The sequence below is a fragment of the Oreochromis niloticus genome, linkage group LG11, assembly GCF_001858045.2.
Source record: "Oreochromis niloticus isolate F11D_XX linkage group LG11, O_niloticus_UMD_NMBU, whole genome shotgun sequence".
Taxonomy (NCBI): domain Eukaryota; kingdom Metazoa; phylum Chordata; class Actinopteri; order Cichliformes; family Cichlidae; genus Oreochromis; species Oreochromis niloticus.
The window spans coordinates 3998260-4022548 of record NC_031976.2 but is presented as its reverse complement, the minus strand read 5'-3'; the positions used below and the strand labels follow the sequence as shown (position 1 = coordinate 4022548).

The 24289-nt window shown below is 41.2% G+C and overlaps 1 long non-coding RNA gene across 1 annotated transcript; it reads right to left on the bottom strand.

Annotated features, from left to right (window-relative positions):
- Positions 1-17009: 17009 nt before the first annotated feature.
- Positions 17010-18729, bottom strand: LOC109200104 (uncharacterized). Its single transcript, XR_002060307.2, has 3 exons — positions 18439-18729; positions 17994-18080; positions 17010-17612 (listed from the first exon to the last, which is right to left on the bottom strand). It is a non-coding gene; the product is annotated as an uncharacterized LOC109200104 (long non-coding RNA).
- Positions 18730-24289: the final 5560 nt, after the last annotated feature.

Sequence of the window (24289 nt, the reverse complement as noted above, 5' to 3'; positions counted from 1 at the left end):
TGTGCTGCTACGCTTCAGAGAATGCTCTATCGCAGTTAGCAGTGACATCAAGGGGATGTTCCACCAGGTGAGACTACTGCCTGAGGACCGGCCACTACTGCGTTTCATCTGGCGCAATTTGCAAAGAGACACCCATCCCAAGGTGTATGAATGGCAGGTGCTCCCCTTTGGGACAACATGCTCACCATGCTGTGCAATTTATGCACTCCAGCGACACGTCCATGACCACAGTGACCAGGGAGATGACGTGCGTGACTCCATTGAGAAGAATTTTTATGTTGACAACTGGTTACAGAGCTTCTCTTCTCCAGATGTGGCCACAGAGGTTGTGGGCAAACTATGGTCACTATTATCGGAGGGAGGATTTGAGCTCAGACAGTGGGCCAGCAGCACCCCAGATCTCATCAGCCATCTACCAAAGGAGATAAGATCGGAGAGCAGTGTACAGTGGCTGAATCAAACTGATATGGACCCTCAAGAACCTGCTCTAGGTCTGCGCTGGATGTGCTGCTCTGACACTCTGCACTACAAGTCCAGGCAGTTGGAGAGTAATCCTCCTACCATGAGAAACATCTACCGGGTTCTGGCAAGTCAGTATGACCCACTAGGGTTTCTCATCCCCTTCACAATGAGGGCGAAGGTACTAGTCCAGCAGTTGTGGGACAAAAAGCGTGAGTGGGATGACCCCCTGTTACCAAGTGACCTGCTCTCTGCATGGAACGAATTGGAAGGTGAGCTGCAGCATCTGGACAACATCAGTCTACAACGTTGTTATGTAAACACAGAGCTGGACAAATCCGACAGTAGGCGTGAGTTGCACATCTTCTGCGATGCATCTCAACAGGCATATGGAAGCGTTGCCTACCTACCTATTCTTATTTTATTTTATTCTAATTTTTGCTTCATAACTTTTGCACTGTCCACTTCCTGCTGTGACAAAACAAATTTCCCACGTGTGTGACTAATAAAGGTAATCTTATCTTATCTTATCTTACCTTATCTTATCTTATCTTATCTTATCTTATCTTATCTTATCTTATGCTGCTGGAAAGGGGGAAGTTGCTTTCCTGACTGCCCGCTCTAGGGTGGCTCCTAAACGGCAGATGTCCATGCCACGTCTGGAACTATGTGCAGCCTTGACTGGAGCTCAACTCGCTAGCCTGCTGACCAAAGAGCTCACCCTACCACTATGCAGAGTGGTGTTATGGACAGACTCCACCACTGTCCTAACATGGATCCAGTCAGAGTCCTGTCATTTCAAGGTGTTCGTGGGAACTCGAATAGCTGAGATCCAGGAACTGACAGACAGCCAGTCTTGGCATTATATGACAACATATGAATTCAATTCAATTCAATTCAATTTTATTTATATAGCGCCAAATCACAACAAAAGTCGCCTCAAGGCGCTTTATATTGTACAGTAGATAGCACAATAATAAATACAGAGAAAAACCCAACAATCATATGACCCCCTATGAGCAAGCACTTTGACGACAGTGGGAAGGAAAAACTCCCTTTTAACAGGAAGAAACCTCCGGCAGAACCAGGCTCAGGGAGGGGCGGCCATCTGCTGCGACCGGTTGGGGTGAGAGAAGGAAAACAGGATGAAAGACATGCTGTGGAAGAGAGACAGAGATTAATAACAGATATGATTCGATGCAGAGAGGTCTATTAACACATAGGGAGTGAGAAAGGTGACTGGAAAGGAAAAACTTAATGCATCATGGGAATCCCCGGCAGCCTACGTCTATTGCAGCATAACTAAGGGAGGATTCAGGGTCACCTGGTCCAGCCCTAACTATATGCTTTAGCAAAAAGGAAAGTTTTAAGCCTAATCTTGAAAGTAGAGATAGTGTCTGTCTCCTGAATCCAAACTGGAAGCTGGTTCCACAGAAGAGGGGCCTGAAAACTGAAGGCTCTGCCTCCCATTCTACTTTTAAATACTCTAGGAACAACAAGTAAGCCTGCAGTGCGAGAGTGAAGTGCTCTAATAGGGTGATATGGTACTACAAGGTCATTAAGATAAGATGGGGCCTGATTATTTAAGACCTTGTATGTGAGGAGCAGGATTTTGAATTCAATTCTGGATTTAACAGGAAGCCAATGAAGGGAAGCTAAAACAGGAGAAATATGCTCTCTCTTTCTAGTCCCTGTCAGGACTCTTGCTGCAGCATTTTGGATCAGCTGAAGGCTTTTCAGTGAGTTTTTAGGACATCCTGATAATAAAGAATTACAGTAGTCCAGCCTGGAAGTAATAAATGCATGAACTAGTTTTTCAGCATCACTCTGAGACAGGATATTTCTAATTTTAGATATGTTGCACAAATGGAAGAAAGCAGTCTTACATATTTGTTTAATATGTGCATTGAAGGACATGTCCTGGTCAAAAATGACTCCAAGGTTCCTCACAGCATTACTGGAGGCCAAGATAATGCCATCCAGAGTAAGAATCTGCTTAGATACCATATTTCTAAGATTTTCAGGGCCGAGTACAATAACCTCAGTTTTATCTGAATTAAGAAGCAGAAAGTTAGCGGCCATCCAGGTCTTTATGTCTTTAAGACATTCCTGCAGTTTAACTAATTGGTGTGTGTTACCTGGCTTCATGGATAGATAGAGCTGCGTGTCATCTGCATAGCAGTGAAAATTTATGCTATGTCTTCTAATGATGCTGCCTAAGGGAAGCATGTATAATGTAAATAGAATTGGTCCTAGCACCGAACCCTGTGGAACACCATAATTGACCTTAGTGTGTGAAGAGGACTCTCCATTTACTTGAACAAATTGGAGTCTATTAGATAGATATGATACAAACCACTGCAGTGCAGTACCTGTAATACCTACAGCATGTTCTAATCGCTCTAATAGGATATTATGGTCAACAGTATCGATCGCAGCACCGAGGTCTAGCAGGACAAGCACAGAGATGAGTCCACTGTCAGAGGCCATAAGAAGATCATTTGTAACCTTCACTAAAGCTGTTTCTGTGCTGTGATGAGCTCTGAAACCTGACTGAAACGCTTCAAATAAGCCATTCCTCTGCAGATGATCTGTTAGCTGTTTGACAACTACTCTTTCAAGGATTTTTGATATGAAAGGAAGGTTGGAGATTGGCCTATAATTAGCTAAGACAGCTGGGTCTAGAGATGGCTTTTTAAGTAAAGGTTTAACTACAGCCACCTTGAAGGCCTGTGGTACATAGCCGATTATTAGAGATAGGTTGATCATATTTAAGATCGAAGAATTAATTAATGGCAGGACTTCTTTGAGCAGTTTTGTAGGAATGGGGTCTAAAAGACACGTTGATGGTTTGGAGGAATTAATTATTGAAGTTAACTCAGAAAGATCAATTGGAGAAAAAGAGTCTAACTTAACATCGATGGTACTAAAAGTAGCTGTAGATAATGTTACATCTGTGGGATGATTATTGGTAATTTTTTCTCTAATGATAAAAATTTTATTTGTGAAGAAGTTCATGAAGTCATTACTAGTTAACGTTAAAGGGATTGTTGGCTCAGTAGAGCTCTGACTTTTTGTCAGCCTGGCTACAGTGCTGAAGAGAAACCTGGGGTTGTTCTTATTTTCTTCAATCAGTGATGAATAGTAAGATGTTCTGGCTTTGCGGAGGGCTTTCTTATAAAGCAGCAAACTATTTCTCCAGGCTAAATGATGATCCTCTAAATTTGTGACACGCCATTTCCTCTCCAGCTTACGAGTTATCTGCTTTAGACTACGTGTTTGAGAATTATACCACGGAGTCAGGGACTTTGGATTTGAGGCCTTAGTTTTCACAGGAGCTACAGTATCCAGAGTCGTACGTAGTGAGGAGGTAAAATTATTAACAAGATAATCAACCTCTGTTGGAGTAGCGTTCAGATAGCTGCTCTGCTCTATGTTGGTACAGGGCATTGAAGATGATAACAGTGGGTGGATTATATTCTTAAACTTAGTTACAGCACTTTCAGAAAGACATCTACTTTGATAAAGTCTACTCTCCACTGCTGTGTAATCAATTATTGTAAATGTAAATGTTATCAGGAAATGATCAGACAGCAGAGGGTTTTCAGGAAACACTGTTAAATGTTCAGTTTCTATGCCATATGTTAAAACAAGATCTAGAGTGTGATTAAAGTGGTGGGTGGGTTCTTTTACATTTTGAGAGAAGCCAATTGAGTCTAATAACAGATTAAATGCGATGTTGAGGCTGTCATTTTTAGCATCTACATGGATGTTAAAATCACCCACAATAATTATTTTATCTGAGCTGAGCACTAAATCAGATAAAAAGTCTGAGAAATCAGAGAGAAACTCTGTGTAAGGCCCAGGTGGACGATAGATGATAACAAGTAAGACTGGTTTCTGAGTTTTACAGCTGGGGTGGACGAGGCTAAGCATCAGGCTTTCAAATGAATTAAAAGTCTGTCTTGGTCTTTCGTTAATTAATAGGCTGGTGTGAAAAATTGCTGCCACACCGCCCCCTCGGCCTGTGCTTTGAGATTTCTGGTAGTTAGAATGACTCGGGGGTGTTGATTCATTTAAACTAACATACTCATCCTGCTGCAACCAGGTTTCTGTAAGGCAGAGTAAATCGATTTGTTGATCAATTATTAAGTCATGTACTAACAGAGACTTGGAGGAGAGAGACCTAATATTTAATAATCCACATTTCACTGTTTTACTCTTTGGTTCAGATGTGGATACTGTATTGTTCTTTCTTTGTGATTTTTTATGTTTAAGTTGTTTATTGCTGGTTTTTGGTTTGTTTTTTGTCTTTTTGGGAGCTGACACAGTCTCAATGGAGATGGGTTTTTGGGGGGGTAGCAGGAGGAGAGAAGCTGCAGAGAGGCGTGTAAGACTGCAACTCTGCTTCCTGGTCCCAACTCTGCCGGATCATCTGCCGGATATGAAAATCCGGCAGATGATCTAACTAGGGGTAAAAAGCTACAAGTCCTCACAGTCCAGTCCCGGTGGGCACGTGGGCCCCCGTTTCTGCAGCTACATCGAGACCAGTGGCCAGGGCACCCAGCCACACCATGTACAGACTTTGCTGAGGAGCAGCGTAGACCAATAACTTGCTTAGCTGTGTCTACTGACTCTCCCTACCTGATGCACAGCAGTTTACCAGTTTTAGCGAGCTTTTAGAAGAAACAGCCAGGTGCCTTCATGGGGCGGCTGGTGACAGTCTCACATCAGAGAACTACAAGGAGGCTGAGCTTATTCTGCTGAGAGCTGCTCAGAAAGACAGTTTCCCAGATGAGATCCAGTGCCTGACAACTGAGAAACCAGTTCACTCATCCAGCCGTCTGTTTTGCCTGGCCCCGGAATTTGATGAGTCGCTTCAACTCATAAGAGTAGGTGGTCGTCTCAGACGGTGCCATGATTTGGAAGCTGCTGTGATACATCCAGTAGTATTGGACCATAAACATCCAGTCACCAGACTACTCATCCGACAGGCTGACAGTGATTTGAAACACCCAGGAGCAGAGAGATTGTTTGCAGAGTTGAGAAGGACATACTGGATTCTTTGCGGCCGTGAAGCCGTAAGAAGTGAACAGCGCTCCTGCCCTGAGTGCCAAAAATGGAGAGCCCAAACTGTCAACCCAAAGATGGCAGACCTTCCCCTTGCACGCCTACGATTACATCAGCCAGCCTTCTCAACAGCCATCGACTGCTTTGGGCCAATGCAGGTGAAGGTTGGTCGGAGAAATGAAAAACGCTGGGGCCTGCTCTTCAAATGCTCGACAACTCATGCCATTCATATTGAGGTGCTGTCTAGCATCAACACCAACTCATTTCTAATGGCATTAAGAAGATTTGTTTCTCACCGTGGGAAACCAGCTGAGATACTGTGTGACCAGGGAACAAATTTCTGAGGCGGGGATCGGGAGCTCCAGGAAACTTTCAGTGCCCTGCATCCCTCTTTACAAGGCAAGTTAGCAGAGCAGCAGATCAAGTTTCGATTTAACCCTCCCAGTTCTCCCCACTTTGGAGGATCCTGGGAGCGAGAGATCAGGTCCATAAAGGCAGCTCTGGCCTCCACATTGCGCTCACAGGTTGTAAAAGAGGAAATCCTCCAAACAGTGCTGATCGAGATCGAGGGAATGCTCAACTCGAAACCTCTGGGGTACGTGTCATCAGACGTGGCTGACCCAGACCCCATTACCCCAAATTTGTTGCTGATGGGGCGGCTAGACCCTTCCCTACCCCAAGTGATATACCATGACTCAGAGCTCATTGGACGACGACCATGGAGGACCTCTCAGGTGTTATCCGATCGCTTCTGGACACAGTTCGTACGCCACTACCTGCCTACACTGCAGACATGGTCAAAGTGGCAGAAAGATACTGCTCCAATCCAGCTGGGCACTTTGGTGATGATAGTGGATCCCCAACTTCCCAGAGCAGCATGGCCTGTTGGGAAGATCAACAGGGTATTCCCCGGAGCTGATGGTTTGATCCGGTCTGCAGAAGTGAACGTAAAGGACCGTACCTACGTACGCCCAGTGACCCGCCTTATTCGACTATCTGCAGTACCAAAAAAAATGGACAGTAAACTACATTCACACACATCCCAGATAGCAAGACGATATTGAATTGATGTTGATTTTTCATCCTAACCATCGTTATGGTCAGGGTTGAAATGCCAATGTTGTAACAACATTGAAATACTGTGGTAAACCGATGGTCTTACTATAGGGACGTTGTAATGATGTTGATGTACCGTTGTTTTTTTGTCATTGATATTTGATCTATTTGTAGTCGACCAGGTGACAACAACAACGTCGAGAAAACGTCTATTTATAGTTGACCATCATTCGGCGCCGGTCACCATCAAAAAACCATCGATTTGTAGTTGAGCTACAAATCTGCTGGAGCCACTTGCCTAGCTTGGGGGGTCATTGCACCAAGTGTCTCACCTTCCACTTCTTCTCGAGTTCTTCTGTCAACCCTTAGTATTTCTACAGCTTCTAGTATTTTATATCATACATATACATGGCAGCACGGTGGCACGGTGGTTAGCACTGTTGCCGCACAGTAAGAAGGTCCTGAGTTCAATTCCACCATCAGGCCGGGGTCTTTCTGTGTGGAGTTTGCATGTTCTCCCCGTGTTTGCGTGGGTTCCCTCCGGGTACTCCGGCTTCCTCCTACTGTCCAAAGACATGCAGTTTGTGGGGATAGGTTAATTGATTAATCCAAATTGCCCTTAGGTGTGAATGTGAGCGCGAATGGTTGTCTGTCTCTATATGTTAGCCCTGCGACAGACTGGCGACCTATTCAGGGTGTACCCGGCTTCTTGCCCTATGACAGCTGGGATAGGCTCCAGCACCCCCCGCGACCCTGAAAAGGATAAGCGGATGGATTGATATATATTGAGTCACTGAATGGACAAGGAAACACAGAGGTATTAATAACTGCATAATTAAGCAGGAGAGCCCAAAGCTTTTGTCTGTCCCCTTTTGATACTCAAAGACTAAAATTCTGCGCTTACATATTGTTTTCATTTTCATTTTACTTTTGTAATTTTACTTAAGGGGTCATAGTTATTATTTAACACAGTGAAGTGCATTATATTGGCATGCTAAACCAACTGCAATCAACATGGTAAAAAAGGAAGAAAAACATAGCAACAACAGCATGCATTCACACACTAAAAACATCAGTGGAACTGAAGTAATTGCATTCTGTAAGATGGGTAGGCTTTTACCACACAGAGTTGATATGTTGGCTAAGGAGACTTTTTCCCACTATGAGCCCTAAATACTTGCAAAAAGCAAAATATAAAGGAATATTGTCCTGCTGTTTGAATAACAGTTCAGACATCTCTAAAATCTGGTTGTGGGTTGCTGTTGTGCTGCAGCATAGTTTTAAAATGTATGTAATGTGAGAACTTCATGTGTAGATTGTGTTTTATATACATACAGGCAACTTAGGTGAAATATTGAAAAGATACAAAACATAGAGATTCTTATATGATTTGTAATAATGAAAGAAAGAACCAGAAGTTAGGCTTGAAATTAGGGAGAAACCCAGGAAAACAGGTATAATATATAAATTTGACACTACATTAACACTTCTGTACAAGGACTGTACAGGTACAGTATACGTAATAAATTCAGACACGTTCCAATCACATGAAATGCAGTACAAGAATACTATGCATCTCTAATACCATGATGATACATTTTAAATCAAACAATTATTAAAAATCAAACAGTTATTTAAAAGTGGTTAAAGTGCAGACTTTCAGCTTTAATTCAAGGGGTTTAACAAAAGTGTGATGAATGCCTGAAGTCTAGACATGAACATTACCAGTTGATAAGTTTTCCTTCTTTGAGATTCTCAAAGAAGAAGAATCTTCTTTGAGACAGGCCTTTACTTTGGTTTCTGTTTATTTGTGAATCATTTTGGTCTTTAGTAACTCAAAGGCATGCACTATTGGGTTGAGATCAGGTGACTCACTTGGTCTTTGAAGAATATTTCTTTTTTGCCTTAAAAAAGCTCTTGGGTTGCTGTTGCTGCTGCTGTATGCATTGAGCCATTATCCAGTTCCAATACAAAGCCATGTCCATTCATTTTTGCATAATTTAGCAGAGTCTGAGTAGACAGTATATCCCTGCATAGATATTTTTAATACACAGTCCAGTTCATGGACTGATTAGAAATGATCAGTGTAAAAGTAGAATATTTTATTTATATTTTATATTTTATTTTGGAAATTTTGCAGTCCAAAATATTTGTGATCAGCCTCATCTTCTATTTAAATTCTGATTAAAAATGTCTCATGTTCATGTTTCCCAACCTTTCTTCATCTCTGCAAATTTTAGATTTATTATTCAACCCTGCACTCCCCTCCTTCCCTGTTCCTATACAAGTACCAGGGGACACAGTCCAGATGGCACTGACCAGGATTAGCACATTCTATTGGCCTAAATTAATTGGAGACTCTTTGATGAAGGCCATACCTTCCTTTGACAGGCATTTTGTCTCCCTTGTGTTCTGTTGATCATTGGGGAGGAGGCATACTGAAGAGGTTAGGAAGATGTTTCTTATATGGTAAGGCTAGGTGAAGCTACTGCCAACCAGCTATAAAGAGTGTAGGAAGAGAGTACTACCATAATGGTAGGAGCAGGAATGCCCCCTCCATGGCGCTGTCACTTGGTGTTCGCTCGCTTTGTGGTAGAGTATCACTTCCTGTTCCTGCTCAAACACAGTGGTGTTTCTGAGTAGCTAATCTGCTTAGCAATTTAATTAAAATCTTTTAGATACATTCCTTTTTCATAGTATAATCTTCACGTGCTTCATCTGAAGCACCCTTTCTGTGTACTCACTACCTAATTTATAGCCAAAGTATTCACTCACTGTCTCTGTACTGTTTTGCTTGCTTAGCTTAGCTCGTAGCCGACTCGTTAGCACCATGGCTACTTCACCTGTCCCTCCTGCACTTTCTTGCCCATTGTGTCAGTTGTTTAGCTACTCCTCGGCCTCCTTTAGCAGTAATGATACCTGTAACAAATGTAGCATCTTTGCAGCTCTGGAGGCCAGGGCTGCAGCAAGAGTACTGACAGGGACTAGAAAGAGAGAGCATATTTCTCCTGTTTTGGCTTCCCTTCATTGGCTTCCTGTTAAATCCAGAATTGAATTCAAAATCCTGCTCCTCACATACAAGGTCTTAAATAATCAGGCCCCATCTTATCTTAATGACCTTGTAGTACCATATCACCCTATTAGAGCACTTCGCTCTCGCTCTGCAGGCCTACTTGCTGTTCCTAGAGTATTTAAAAGTAGAATGGGAGGGAAAGCCTTCAGTTTTCAGGCCCGTCTTGTGTGGAACCAGCTTCCAGTTTGGATTCGGGAGACAGACACTATCTCTACTTTCAAGATTAGGCTTAAAACTTTCCTTTTTGCTAAAGCATATAGTTAGGACTGGACCAGGTGACCCTGAATCCTCCCTTAGTTATGCTGCAATAGACGTAGGCTGCCGGGGATTCCCATGATGCATTGATATTTTCCTTTCCAGTCACCTTTCTCACTCCCTATGTGTTAATAGACCTCTCTGCATCGAATCATATCTGTTATTAATCTCTGTCTCTCTTCCACAGCATGTCTTTCATCCTGTTTTCCTTCTCTCACCCCAACCGGTCGCAGCAGATGGCCGCCCCTCCCTGAGCCTGGTTCTGCCGGAGGTTTCTTCCTGTTAAAAGGGAGTTTTTCCTTCCCACTGTCGCCAAAGTGCTTGCTCATAGGGGGTCATATGATTGTTGGGTTTTTCTCTGTATTTATTATTGTGCGATCTCCTGTACAATATAAAGCGCCTTGAGGCAACTTCTGTTGTGATTTGGCACTATATAAATAAATATAGGAGCTGAATATCTTCTTTGCCCGCTTTGAGACCACGGCATCGGTGGTATTGGAGCCACAGCAGCAACATGCCGCCCACAGCAGCACCACCCTCACCCTGGAAGAGCACGAGGTGAGGCGCATGCTGCAAGCTGTTAACTCGAGGAAGGCGGCGGGTCCTGACGGTGTGCCAGGCAGAATATTGAGGGATTGCGCAGAACAGCTGGCTGGGATCTTCACCAGGATCTTAAACAAATCCCTCGCACAGGCGACTGTCCCTCTCTGCCTGAAGTCCTCCACCATAGTCCCCTTGCCTAAAAAGCCCCACATCACCAGCCTGAATGACTACAGACCGGTGGCACTCACCCCAGTGGTAATGAAATGCTTTGAGAAGCTGGTCCGCAGACACATCACAGCAGCACTGCCCCGCAGCCTGGATCCACACCAGTTTGCCTACAGAGCAAACCGGTCCACGGAAGACGCTGTAGCCACAGCACTCCATGCTGCCATAACACACCTGGAAGAACATGGGAGCTACGTGCGGATGCTCTTCGTGGATTACTGCTCAGCTTTTAACACCATCCTCCCACACAAACTGGTGGCCAAGCTACAAGACCTGGGGCTTCCATACAGCACCTGCACGTGGATCTATAGCTTCCTCTCGGGCCATAGACAGAGAGTCAGAGTTGGCCATCACACATCCTCAGCTCTGAGTCTCAGCACTGGCTCACCCCAGGGCTGTGTGTTCAGTCCACTGCTCTACTCTCTATACACACACGACTGCACTCCTCGCCACCACAGCAACATCTTTGTGAAATTCGCAGACGACACCACTGTGGTGGGGCTCATTTCCAAGGGTGGCGAGTCTATGTACAGAGACGAGGTGGAGCAGCTGACGTCATGGTGTAAGGCCAATAACCTCCTCCTCAACACTTCAAAAACCAAAGAACTCATAATAGACTTCAGAAGGAAAAAGGCAGAGATCCAACCACTATTCATTAATGGGGACTGCGTAGAAAGGGTGGCAAGATTCCGCTTCCTGGGAGTCAATATAGAGGAGAACCTTTCCTGGAGTGTGAACACCTCCGAGCTGCTGAAAAAGGCCCAACAGAGACTGTACTTCCTGAGAATTCTCAGGAGGAATAACATCACACAAAGACTGCTGGTGTCCTTCTACAGAGCCACCATTGAGAGTGTTCTAACCTACTGTATTTGCATTTGGTACACTAGCTGCACAGGAGCTCAGAGGAAAGCACTACGAGGGATCATTAACACCGCCCAAAAGATCACTGGCTGCCCACTCCCCACACTGGAAGTTCTACACAACATCCACTGTCTTAAAAAGGCCCAAAACATCATAAAAGACACCTCACATCCTGGCCACTCCCTGTTTGAACTGTTGCCCTCAGGCAGACGGTACAGGGCAATCAGTTCAAGGACTAATAGACTCAGACACAGCTTTTATCCAACTGCAATAACACATCTGAATACTGCAAAAAAATGTCCATCACGCCACTCTTGTGTTAATCCATTCGCGGTCTGAAGCATGTATGTGGGAATGTATGTGAATGTTTACTGATATTATTATTAGTTATTAGTATATTAAGTTATTATATATTAAGTTATTAAGTTATTATATATTAAGTTATATACTTATTAGTATTTTAAGTATTTTGTTTATTTTATTTATTGAAATTTTATTGTTTTATTTATATTTTGATATTGTTATGGATGACGCAATGATCGGGGACCTTTCTTAATTTCGTTGTACCTGTGACAATGACAATAAAGTTTCTGATTCTGATTCTGAAAATTGAATTGAATTGAATTCAATTCACCCCCGAACTTTCTGAGTCTGATTCCGAGGTTTTTTCCTGCTAAAAAGAGTTTTCCTTCCCACTGTCGCCAAGTTCTTGCTTATAGGGGCTTTGTCTGATTCTTGGGGTTTTCTCTCTATTTTTTAAGGGTTTACTTAATAAGGTGATTGTTATTGTAATTTGGTGCTATATAAATACACGTTAATTGAACTGAAAATTTAATTTGGCCTTTTCAAAAAGTTATATTTTGAAAGGTAATATTAGTCTACTATAGCTCTGATTAGTATACTAGTTTCTGATATTGTCTTGTGGCTAAATGCTAAATTGGCTATATGGCTAAAATGCAACTTGACCGGAACCATGGTATGTGTTTCTGACGCTAACGACTGGTGGCGTGCAGTGACAGAAAAGGCAGGCGGATGGGGACGTGGTTAGCAAGCAATGGCGTGAGACATCTCTTGGAAGAGCTCCACACCAGCCTATAATTTTTTACTCATATCCATCTGTTTTTTTGACACCTTTCTGTTGATTCTTGACGTTTGTATGTGTTTTATAACAATGACGAAACCTAAAGCTACAAAAGCCCGTGAAAAGACTGAGAAAATCGGAGAAGATGAAGGTGAGTCAGCGAATGTGGCTAATGAGCACGCGCTAGCTGAGGAGCCAAGTGCAAAAGTCCCCGTGACTTCCCAAGTAGCTAACCCGACGTCAGCCGACATAATGAGTGCAACTGCTAGATTGGAGACTTCGGTTGATAGCAAATTAACTGCTATTTCAACCATGATGAACGCTATGGAGGCCACTCTTTCCACTGTAACTGGGAGGATACATGATATTGAGGAGGCTGTAAATGGGCATGACGAGAGGATTTCCGTTTTAGAGGCGCTTTGCGACTCGCTCCAGAAAGGATACGATTTACATCACAAAAAATTGGATGACCTCGAGTCGCGGTCAAGACGACAGAATATCAGGATCCTTGGAGTTGCGGAGGGGACGGAGAAAGGAAACCCACTGGACTTTGCTTCTGAGCTTATTCCTAAGCTTCTGGGGAGTGAGAACTTCACGGGCAGGGTCGTGGTGGATAGAGCACACCGTGCCCTGGGCCCCAAGCCAACTGACGGGGACCGGCCTCGTCCTTTTATTGTAAGGCTGCACTACTATCAAACCTGTGAGCGTATCCTGAGGCTGGCAGCACAAAAAGCTCCGCTGCAGTACAACGGGGTGAAAGTTTTCATCTTTCCAGATCTGACCACGGAGGTGCTGGCACGGTGCAAGAAGTTTGAAGAAGTCCGCAAACGGTGCAGGGCGGCCAATCTACGCTACGGCTTTATTCATCCAGCTCGATTTCGGGTGACGTTGGACGGGGTCACACAGACTTTTGATAAGCCGGAGGTAGCCAAAAAATTCCTGGACCAGAAACTGGCCATGGGTACAAATGAGTAGGACTTTTTAACACAACGGTTTACTTCCTCAGGTATATGTTTCTTCTGCATAAGCCTTATTTTTACTGTTCTTATGGGCGTGTTGATGTGGGCTCATACAGCTTAGGTCAGTATTATTGCTGTTATTACTTTCTACAATATGGACAGTATAAGCCTTCAGGGTCTTTGTTTACTCTTTGATTTGCTGTATGGGAGCCTAGTAAAGCTCACACATATACGGGTTTATATGGCTTTTGTTTTTAATTTATCCGAATTTTTCCCATATATATATTTTTTTTCCTTTTGCTTTTATAAAGTGTCTTATAAATCTCCCTTTGCTGGTGTGGGGCTGCGGGATGGGTTAGGGGTAGGATTGTAGCTACTACTATGTTCCTATTGGATATATTGGGTGGAGAAAGACTTCGATTGGGGAGGCCCCTCATTTTTAGTGGGACTGTTCTTAGTGTTTTATGTTTTGATGTTTTTGTTCTATGGTGGTACAATCTTAAATGTGATCATTACAGAGTGTATAAGTACTGGTTAGCTAGTCAAATTAAGATAAATAACATTTAAGTTAAACACATTCAATAAGACTACACTGAGGTTGGTCAGTTGGAATGTGAAAGGCCTGGGTAATCCTGTAAAAAGGGCTAAGGTTCTTGCACACCTTAAACTATTGCAACCTGACATCATTTTTTTACAGGAGACGCATACTAAGCGCAAGGTTCAATCTGTGCTCCGTGCTAATTGGTTGGGTCAGGCATACAATGCTAATTTTGGAGCTAAAGCAAGAGGGGTTGCAATTTTGTTCAGGAAGAATATTCCTTTCTGTCAAAGCACAGTTACTGTGGATCCAGGGGGAAGGTACCTGATTCTTACAGGTCTCTTGAACTCCTTACCCGTCACTTTTGTAAACGTATACGGTCCTAACTTTGATTGCCCTGAGTTTTTTCAAAAGACTTTTAAGCTGTTGCCAAATGTGAATAATTGTAATATTATAATAGCTGGGGATATGAATCTGGTACTGGACACCTGTTTGGATAAAAGTGCATCAGCTCATACCCAACAGTCTAAATCCAGTCATGTTGTGAAGAGTGCATTGAAAAATATGAACATGGTGGATACTTGGAGATTACTTTATCCCACAGGCAGGGCTTACTCCTTTTTCTCTTCCGTTCATGGGTCGTACTCCCGTATTGATTATATCTTTCTGGACTCAAAACTTATTCCAATTTTGAGGGATGTTACCTACCATCCTATTTTAATTTCTGACCATAGCCCTGTGTCCATTGATCTGGATTTTGCAGATTTAGCTAACTTACAGAGAAGAAACTGGCGCTTTGATCCAACTCTGCTTAAAGATGAGACCTTTCATAAGACATTGGAGAAGCACATCTTGGATTATATTAATGATAATGATAAAGGTGATGTTAACGATGCAATTCTCTGGGAGAGTATGAAGGCGGTAATTCGGGGCCACATTATTTCGCTCTCTGCAGCTAAACGTAAATCCCAGGAAATGGCTTTGAAGGATCTGGAGTCAAATATACAGCAGCTAGAACAAACTTATCATTTATCTCCCACAATAGAATTACTGGGCAAAATTACTAAATTGAAGTGTGAGTATAATTCTCTGCTCAGCAAACAAGTTTGCCTTCAAATCACTAAGTGTAAGCAAACATTTTTTGAATTGGATGATAAGCCTCATAGGTTACTTGCAAGATTACTTAGAAAAACACAAGCATCACAAACGATACTATCAATCAATAACGAACATGGGCGGACCACTAGAAACCCCCAACAAATAAACAAGTGTTTTGAAGATTTTTATCGTAATCTTTATAGCTCTAAAAGTTCTGCGAGTCAGTCATTACTTGAGGACTTTCTGTAAAAGTGTAATCTCCCAAAATTAGATGATGACGCAGTTGCAGATTTGGAGGCGGACTTCACATTAGATGAGATTAAGACAGCTATTCAACAGATGTCAAATAATAAGGCCCCTGGGCCAGATGGTTTTGGAGCAGAGTTTTATAAAGCTTACACCTCATTGCTAGCCCCTCTGATTTTGCGTATGTTTAACTATTCAGAAGTGTCTGGCTCTTTGCCAAGTTCATTGTATCATGGTGTAATCTCATTGATTCTTAAAAAAGATCCTATGTCTGTCTCGTCCTATCGGCCTATATCTCTCCTTTCTGTTGAGACCAAGATATTAACAAAAGTTCTATCAAACCGCCTTAAAGATCATATTGCTAAACTTATACATCCAGATCAAACAGGGTTTATCCCTAACCGCTACATTTATTTTAATTTGCGTAGATTATTTAATCTCATATATAGTCCTGCTAGGTGTTCAGATGACTCAGTGGTAATAGCTTTGGATGCTGAAAAAGCTTTTGATCAAGTCAAGTGGCCGTATATGTTTACTGTATTATCCAAATTTGGATTTGGTGATTCTTTTATCAATTGGATTAGAATTTTGTACAAAGGACCTATGGCCTCGGTAAGGACTAATAATGATGTATCAAACCCTTTTCGATTGCACAGGGGCACGCGACAGGGAGATCCCATTTCTCCTTTTATTTTTGCCCTGGCCCTAGAACCTTTAGCAGCTCGTATACGGCTAAGTTCTGATATACTACCGATTATACATCAGGGTATTCCTCATAAGTTCTCTGCTTATGCTGATGACATCGTTTTATTCATATCAAAACCTAAGACCTCGATCAGTCCACTATTGCAGCTTATTAACGAATTTTGCTCTCTCTCACGGTATAAGATAAATTGGACGAAAAGTGAACTTATGCCTCTGTCGGATGGGGTGGACATGGCTTATCTGCATAATACTCCATTTAGAATACCGCTAGATAAATTTGAATGTCTCGGTATCACAGTCACACATAAGGTGTCACAACTTTTAAAGCAAAATTGGGATAGAAAAGTTAATCAGTTGGAGAAAAATATTGAGTTTTGGATCACATTGCCAATTTCCATGGTGGGGCGGATTAATGCCATCAAAATGGTAGTTTTGCCCAGATTTTTGTACATCTTTCAGTCAATCCCAGTGTGCATTCCCCAGTCATATTTTAAAAAGCTGGATTCTATTGTATCCTCCTTTGTGTGGTCGGGTAAGGTTCCTAGAATTTCCAAAAAACATCTTGTTAAACATAAGACTTGTGCACTGTAAAAACGAAAAAGTTGAGAAAACGTAAAATTTCAAGGCAACATGATGCAAGAGATTTTTGAGTTTTCTCAACTTTTGCCAACTGTTGTTGACTTAACTAAGATTTACAAGTTCTGCCAACTTGGATCTTCTTGTTCACCTAATTAGGATAATCCTGGAAGTCTAACAAAGAAATTCTGGTTTCAATGCCATGTATTTCTGCCTTCACCAAACACAGATATTCTTGTTGAGTAATCATACAATTCTTACTCCGGTGAGTTGAAAATTTACCTACATAAACAAAGGAAAATGTATGCTGTTATTATACTTGAAAAAACACTCAAATAGATATAGAATTAAACAAAGCACAATTCAATGTTATCTAAAAGCTTATTTATTTTGTTCAACAGTCTTTTCAGTACATTTCAGAATGTCATGGGTAGTAGGGTAAATTTCTGTTAAAAAAAAAAACAGAAAAAAAAGAAAGAAAGAAAAGAAATAACAAACAAACAAAAACGTGTTGCCAGTTTCTTTTGGGTGCTTTGTGAAATTTTCACCATATATTCTCATATACATATTTACATTTCGAATAATGATTTATCCACTTCACCTTCATAATGTCCGACCAGGTCAAAATAAGATGGCAATTGCTTCAAAGGTAAAACTCATCTGCTTTGGATAATCAATGTTGAGGGCATACAGAAGGCCAAAGAGGTATGCCAGGGCAGTAGAGAGATCTGGAATGTTATGTAGCACGATGTCCCCTTCCAACACAACTGCATGTTCTCGCACAGACATATCGGCATTGTGATCTTGTAGGATGGTGAGGATGGCAACTGATGCACTGTTCAACACTGGTTCCAAAATGTCAGTGTCCTGAAGAAAAGTAAAATATGAATTATTGAAAGCTAAGAAAAACTAAAGACAAAACAAATTTCTAAAGATTTTAACTTTAACCTCTATACCATGCTGGTCGTTTGACTCATGGAGGTTTTAAGAAGAAAAAGCTTATTTTCCTTTAATTAATGCCACCTTGTGAGTTTTGTACAAAAATATTTTCTGCTATGGAACAACCACTAACAATGCCCAGCTGCTGCTCAGCAGAAAAAAAGGAGTGAGAGTTATGACAACTGCAATCCCTACTATAAAATTATCTGGACTGCACTGAGGAGGTGTACATTTCCATTTTGGATTAACTCATCCTTTAAAAACATCTCATAGCAATTAGTTTTACTTGCATTACTTTTTTGTACTTACTAAGCACTTCAGGAAAACCTCTGTTGCATCTTCTCTTGAGGAAAATGGGCAGGCCTCTCAGTGCAAGTTGGACACAATGTTGGATGTCTAAAGAGTATTCAGTGGAAAACAAGAATTTCCATTAGTGTAGTAATATGGTGTACTATACACAATGCAAAATCAGAACTCTCATAGTAATGAAAATAAAGCACAGGTCAGACCCAGCAACACGCAAAACTTACAAAAAAAACCCCAACAACAACAACACCATGTTAACAATTTTACTTTCTTTTTACAAATTAAATAAAATACTGCCAAATAAGAACAAAGCAATGACTGATGACATTCATTTTTACTGACATGTCCACTGATGTGTTTTGTTTGAAGCCAACATCTTTTTCAGTTTCTGTTAAGAGAAAAGTATACTCTCTTCTAAAATTGTCAGATAAAGGAGCACTTCACTCACCTGTTCATCAAGTTTATCCAGGAGGTCTTCCATCTCCTCACAAAGAACTCCCTTCTTAGACCGGTACAGTTTCAGCAGGCCAGGCACAAATTTGTCAAGGGATGCATTGAAGGTCCCCAGGAGGTCTTTGATTGTGATCCGATGAAATTTTTCAGATATCTAAACAAGACAATCACCAAAATATTGTCATTTATTCAGCACAGAAAATTCCTGGGTAGCTGTCTTGGACAGTCTGCACCATGTTATATGCCTGATTGTGTTATCAACAGCAAAACCTACTTCAAAAATCTCTCATGAATACGTCTTTTGCACAGGAATAGAAATACCCTCCACAAAACCCAGTATCAATATGCAAATACATATTATGTTCTAAATTGCACCAAAATCTGTGATCAATCAGATTCTGTGACCTGCCTTAGTATTCTTCCCCTAACCATCTCAGTCTATAGAAGTCCTATTTCTAGCACAAAAAGAAAAAAAAAACATGCTAAGTCAAAATTATGATATTGCCTTTCTGTTTCACAATTTCGATTTAGCATGGGGACTCTTTTCTTGTACTGGCAGAAATGTTCAGGGTAAGGATTTCAATATAACACTGGCAAGGGCCTTGACTGGAGTGGTAGCACAAGATAATAAAGTTGGCCAATGCATTACCCCAGCAAATACTGTACTACTTCAATATAGTCCATCTAGTATAAATCATTGCCCAATTTGAATAATAATTAAATTATAAATAAATTAGGACAGTCTTACCTCAGAGGAAAACAGCGCAGGTCATCTCTCCTGGACCTCATACCATAGGCTGACACTCCACGACCTCTCTCCGCCTGAGAGAAAATGTTTGCAATAATGAAACATTTCAATATAATGTAGAAAAAAAAACGAGAAAAAAAAGTTACGGATCGGACTCCCCGATCCTTACTGCGCATGTGCAAAGTCGGACCGTACAGATCGCGTCTACCCATGGAATTGTACATAAAATCAATACTCCACCAACAAAAAGGCTCTCAAAACAATACAATACTTTCCACAGCTTTGAAGGATGGGTCAGGTGTATCCTTCGTGGCCCACCCTATGCCAGAATTCATAGCGCGGCCCAGCCGATTCTAGTTTCAAACAATGGCGGCAGCCACTTAATTTTAATATTACTCGTATTACTCTTTCTGGGTCACAAAGTAAACTTTTAAGATATTTTCAGGCGAGAATGTAGCTGTATAAATTTCAAATATCTGCTCAGTTTATTAAGACAACACATTTTTGCAAAAATGCTTCTACGTTTTCGGAGACGTCTGTTACCACCAGCTTCGATAGCTAGCTGGGGTTTCAAGGCTCGCTAGAGCAGCGAGAACAGCGAACTCCTGGCATATCATTTTCAACCCCCCCCCCCGCGGTCCTTCGCTAGCTTAAACATGATATATAAGTCCCTTAGATGACTTAAATATGTTATTGTTTTCGCTTTTTTTCAGTGCTTTACTCGTTTCACCCTCCTGGGTCCTCAGGAGGATGCAGCCTAGGCGCTTGTAGAAAATCCTAATAACAGATGTCGTTAGCTTACCTGCTAGGGCAAATGGTCGGCAGCTCCCGCACCTGTCCAAAAAATGGTCAAATAATACACTTCAACTTCAGACCAGGTAAAATCCATAATGGTCGAAAAATTGTAATTTTCATCCAACTTTGGCCACGTTTGTTCAAATTTTCTTAGCAGGTTTTCAGTCCAGAACACATCGACAAACCACTAACTATCACACAGTCTGCTCAGGCTCGTTTGGTCTAGTTCAAACTTGTTCAGACCACGTGTGCCAGTCATCTACGGGGTTTCCCACTGGTTCCCAAATCGACTCAAAAAATCTACTCAAAAGTTGATAATCTTTGTTATGCTCACTAGAAAATCTTAGGACAACAATGGAAGAAATTTGTTGGGCAGACAAGCTTTTTTAGGTTGTAAATGGAAAGCTTTATTTCTAAGTCAGTTTAATTTGAAAACTTTAATCAAATCAACAACTAATAGTTATCGTTTTTACAGTGTGGTGGCCTTGGACTCCGAAATTTTAGATTATATTATATGGCTGCACACTTAAATATTTTTTCATTTTGGCGAAGGTGTACTCCAGGTGCTGATTTGGAAGGACAGCCTTCATGGTTGATGATGGAACACCTGTCTTGTAGACAAACTTGTCTTCCAGCCCTGCTTAATAGCCCGATAAAAGTGAAGAATACACTATATGGCAGAAATCCTGTAATTCAAAATTCAATTAAGGTCTGGAACCAACTATTGGGCACAGTAAAAGCTCCTAAAATGTATCTGGATGCTCCAATTTGTAACAATCATGCCTTCAGACCTGGGCTGGAGGACATCACGTTTGTGACATGGCAAGGAAGAGGGATTTGTTCTCTCAAAGGTATTTACATTGATGGGCATTTTCCATCTTTTCAGCAATTGAGGGTGAAATTTAATCTTCCTAATTCACATTTTTTCAGATTTTTACAGTTGAGACATTTCATCAAAGCATCTATTCCACAATATGATTTGATTCCTTGAAACTCAGTGCTTGACAGCTTCGTGTCAGTTGAGCCCTACACTAGAGGTGCTGTGTCTCGCTTTTACAGGGCCTTACTAGATGTATACAGTCCTTCATCTGATACTTTTAGGGAGCAGTGGCAGGAAGAACTGGGGGTGGATGTTACTGATGATGTTTGGCAAGAGTGCATTAAGAATATATATTGTAGTTCTATAAATGCTAGACATAATCTGATCCAATTTAAGATTGTGTATAGGTTGCATTTTTCTCCCACTAAAGTGGAAAAAATATATAAGAACGTTTCAGCCCTCTGTGTTAAGTGTTCAAGTGATCAAGGAACTTTATCTCACCTTTTCTTTCAATGCGAAAAACTACAGCTTTTTTGGAATCATCTGTTTGATTTTCTGACCAAAGCCATTGGCAGGGAGGTCCCATGTACCCTCTTTGCAGCATTGTTCGGGGTGTCTAAACCGGGATGGGCAAGGGACAAGACAGAGACGCAGGTTGTGTCAATGACTACACTTGTGGCTAGAAAGCTGATACTTCTCTGCTGGAAGTCTGATAAACCTCCTACCTTTGAAATGTGGTTGAGGGAATTTGGAAATGTACTCCATCTGGAGAAAATCAGGTTTACCTTGTCTAACCGAGAGAGAGTGTTTTATAAGATTCGGCAACCAGTCATTAGCCTGATGGATAAACTTAAGTGAAATGTGCTCTGTTTTAACATTTATATACGCTATATTACCACCTTGTTGACTTGCTGTCCACCTTCTATTGTGTTCTCTTGAAGGTGGTTGTTGTATACTGTCCAATTATAAAATCAATAAAAATATATTGAAAAGAAAAAAAAAAGAAAAGAAAAGGCAGGCGGAGGCAGAAAGATTGCCTGCAAAGTCTGCATATTCATATCCATTTGTCTACTTACAGAACTTATTCAGCATTAACTTCAGTTTCATGCTGTGGATTTTGCTGCTTGGTCTAGATACACTGAGGCTAATTAGATAAAGGTAAGGTTTGTATGTGGGTCAGGACCAGGTGTATGAAAACATCTGTGGATGGACTGAGTGTGACAAGGGTCAAACAGCCACAGCAAAAAGAACAACACTGACAACTTGTCTCATTTCATTTCTTTTCAAGAACATTAATTTGCATCACACACAGTGTATAAAAATGTAGTTTTAGGGCAAAAGAGGTGTAATAATTATCATTCCAGTCCAGCAGTCCTGATCTTTAAGGTGTCTAGTCTGAAAACAAAGCAAATCTCCTGTGTCAGTGACAGAAACATTGCCAGCTTGTTCACATGTGGTCTCAGTTATACCCTGCTCATTAATGAGATTTAATGAGCCAACAACCAAATGAGGGTTAATGAGCTGGGTGACCCTAACAATACCTAGCACATGCTGATGTGACAGAATGTTTCTTCAGATTGACGATACTAGTGTTCAGAAGACTACAGAGGGATTCGAAGACAGACCAGAGTCACACAGATTTAGTTTGTGCTGGGCTTACAGTGGCTTGCAAAAGTATTCGTCCTCCTTGAACTTTTCCACATTTTGTCACATTACAGCCACAAACATGAATCAATTTTATTGGAATTCCACGTGAAAAACCAATACAAAGTGGTGTACACGTGAGAAGTGGAACGAAAATCATATATGATTCCAAACATTTTTTACAAATAAATAACTGAAAAATGGGGTGTGCGTAATTATTCAGCCCCCTGAGTCAATACTTTGTAGAACCACCTTTTGCTGCAATTACAGCTGCCAGTCTTTTAGGGTATGTCTCTACCAGCTTTGCACATCTAGAGACTGAAATCCTTGCCCATTCTTCTTCGCAAAACAGCTCCAGCTCAGTCAGATTAGATGGACAGCGTTTGTGAACAGCAGTTTTTGAGAATCCCTAAGATGAATGTGGAAGCAAGCGCAATATTCAATATTCAATATTCAATATTCAATATTCTTTCTTCAGTATTATCAGGCTGTTAAATTGTAGAAAATCTCACTTTTACTCTAAATCTATGCATTATCATTGATTAATGATTAATAATTTTATTGCTTCTGTCATCCTAGAATTTGTTAAATGTTGTTGGTGTTAAGTGATTGTTCAGTAGGAAATTAAAGCAAGTCTTCATTGCTCCATAGACTGAACAGAAAAAGAAAAGAGTACCTCCCACATTATCGCAAAGGAAGAAGACAACACACCAACAAGCTTGACATTACTGTAGTTGCACCGCAGAAACACAGTTTCCTGAACATCTGCTGTCTCTTGAACAGTGCAATAACACAATAATGTGACCACAGAGTATCATCTGTAGGAAAATGTGCAGGGCCAGGGGAAACCACTTCTCATTAACCTCTGCCTAGTATGAGGGGAATGTGGTACAGTGGAGTCACTCAACTTTAATATTAAGAAGAACTTACCCTTCTGGTTGGTGTTATGAAATATAGTATCCACAAACACTTCATCTCTTTTGGGCTATGGGTTTTTTTAATAAAGCTTTACATTTTCTCTTGTGTAAAATATAAACCAGACCAGTCCAGACCAGAGGAGCAGACTTACGTCAGGGCTGCTGCTAGATACATTATGAGAGGGAGTCTGCATCTTTTAAGCCATGATTGAAATTGACACTTGTGGCATATGGCAGCATGGCATTATTTTACTTCAGAGGTTCATTCACAACAGGGCTGTCTCTCCACGAGAAACCTGACATTACAGGTCTGGAGAGAAGAATGTTAAAATGGGGCTACTTTCACTAAAATAGATATTGACTACTGATTAGATAAAAGTCCACATTAGAATGATATCTCTCTTAAGCAGGACTCAATTATGAATTGTGGGTTTTTGTTTGTTTTTTAGCACAAGATAAATGGCTGTCCAACTAAGATTATTGAAAAAAAATGTTGAAAAAAATAGAGGGCGACCAAAGGAAAGACATTTTTAAAAAAATGATGAGGAAAAATGATGGAGCATTGTTGGGTTGTGGAGAGCGTAACATGAATCAAAAAAAAAAAAAATCACTTTCTGACAGTGGGTTTCATATTCCAAGTATGAGTCTATAGCTGTCTGTCTGTCTAATAATGAAATGGTGCAACAGGAGGAGGCTATCAGAGATTTACATTTCAACAAACTAAGGTTCTTGCTCCCATCTCCAGTCTGCATGGCTAAAGTATCAGCAAGATACTGAACCCCAAGTTGCTCTCCAATATGTTCATAGGAGTATGAATGTCTGTGAGGTGTAGAAAAAAAGTGCTTTTATGAATGCATGTGAATGTGTGATTCAGACATTTTATATGAAAAGCACCAAATAAGAACCAGTCCATTTATCATTT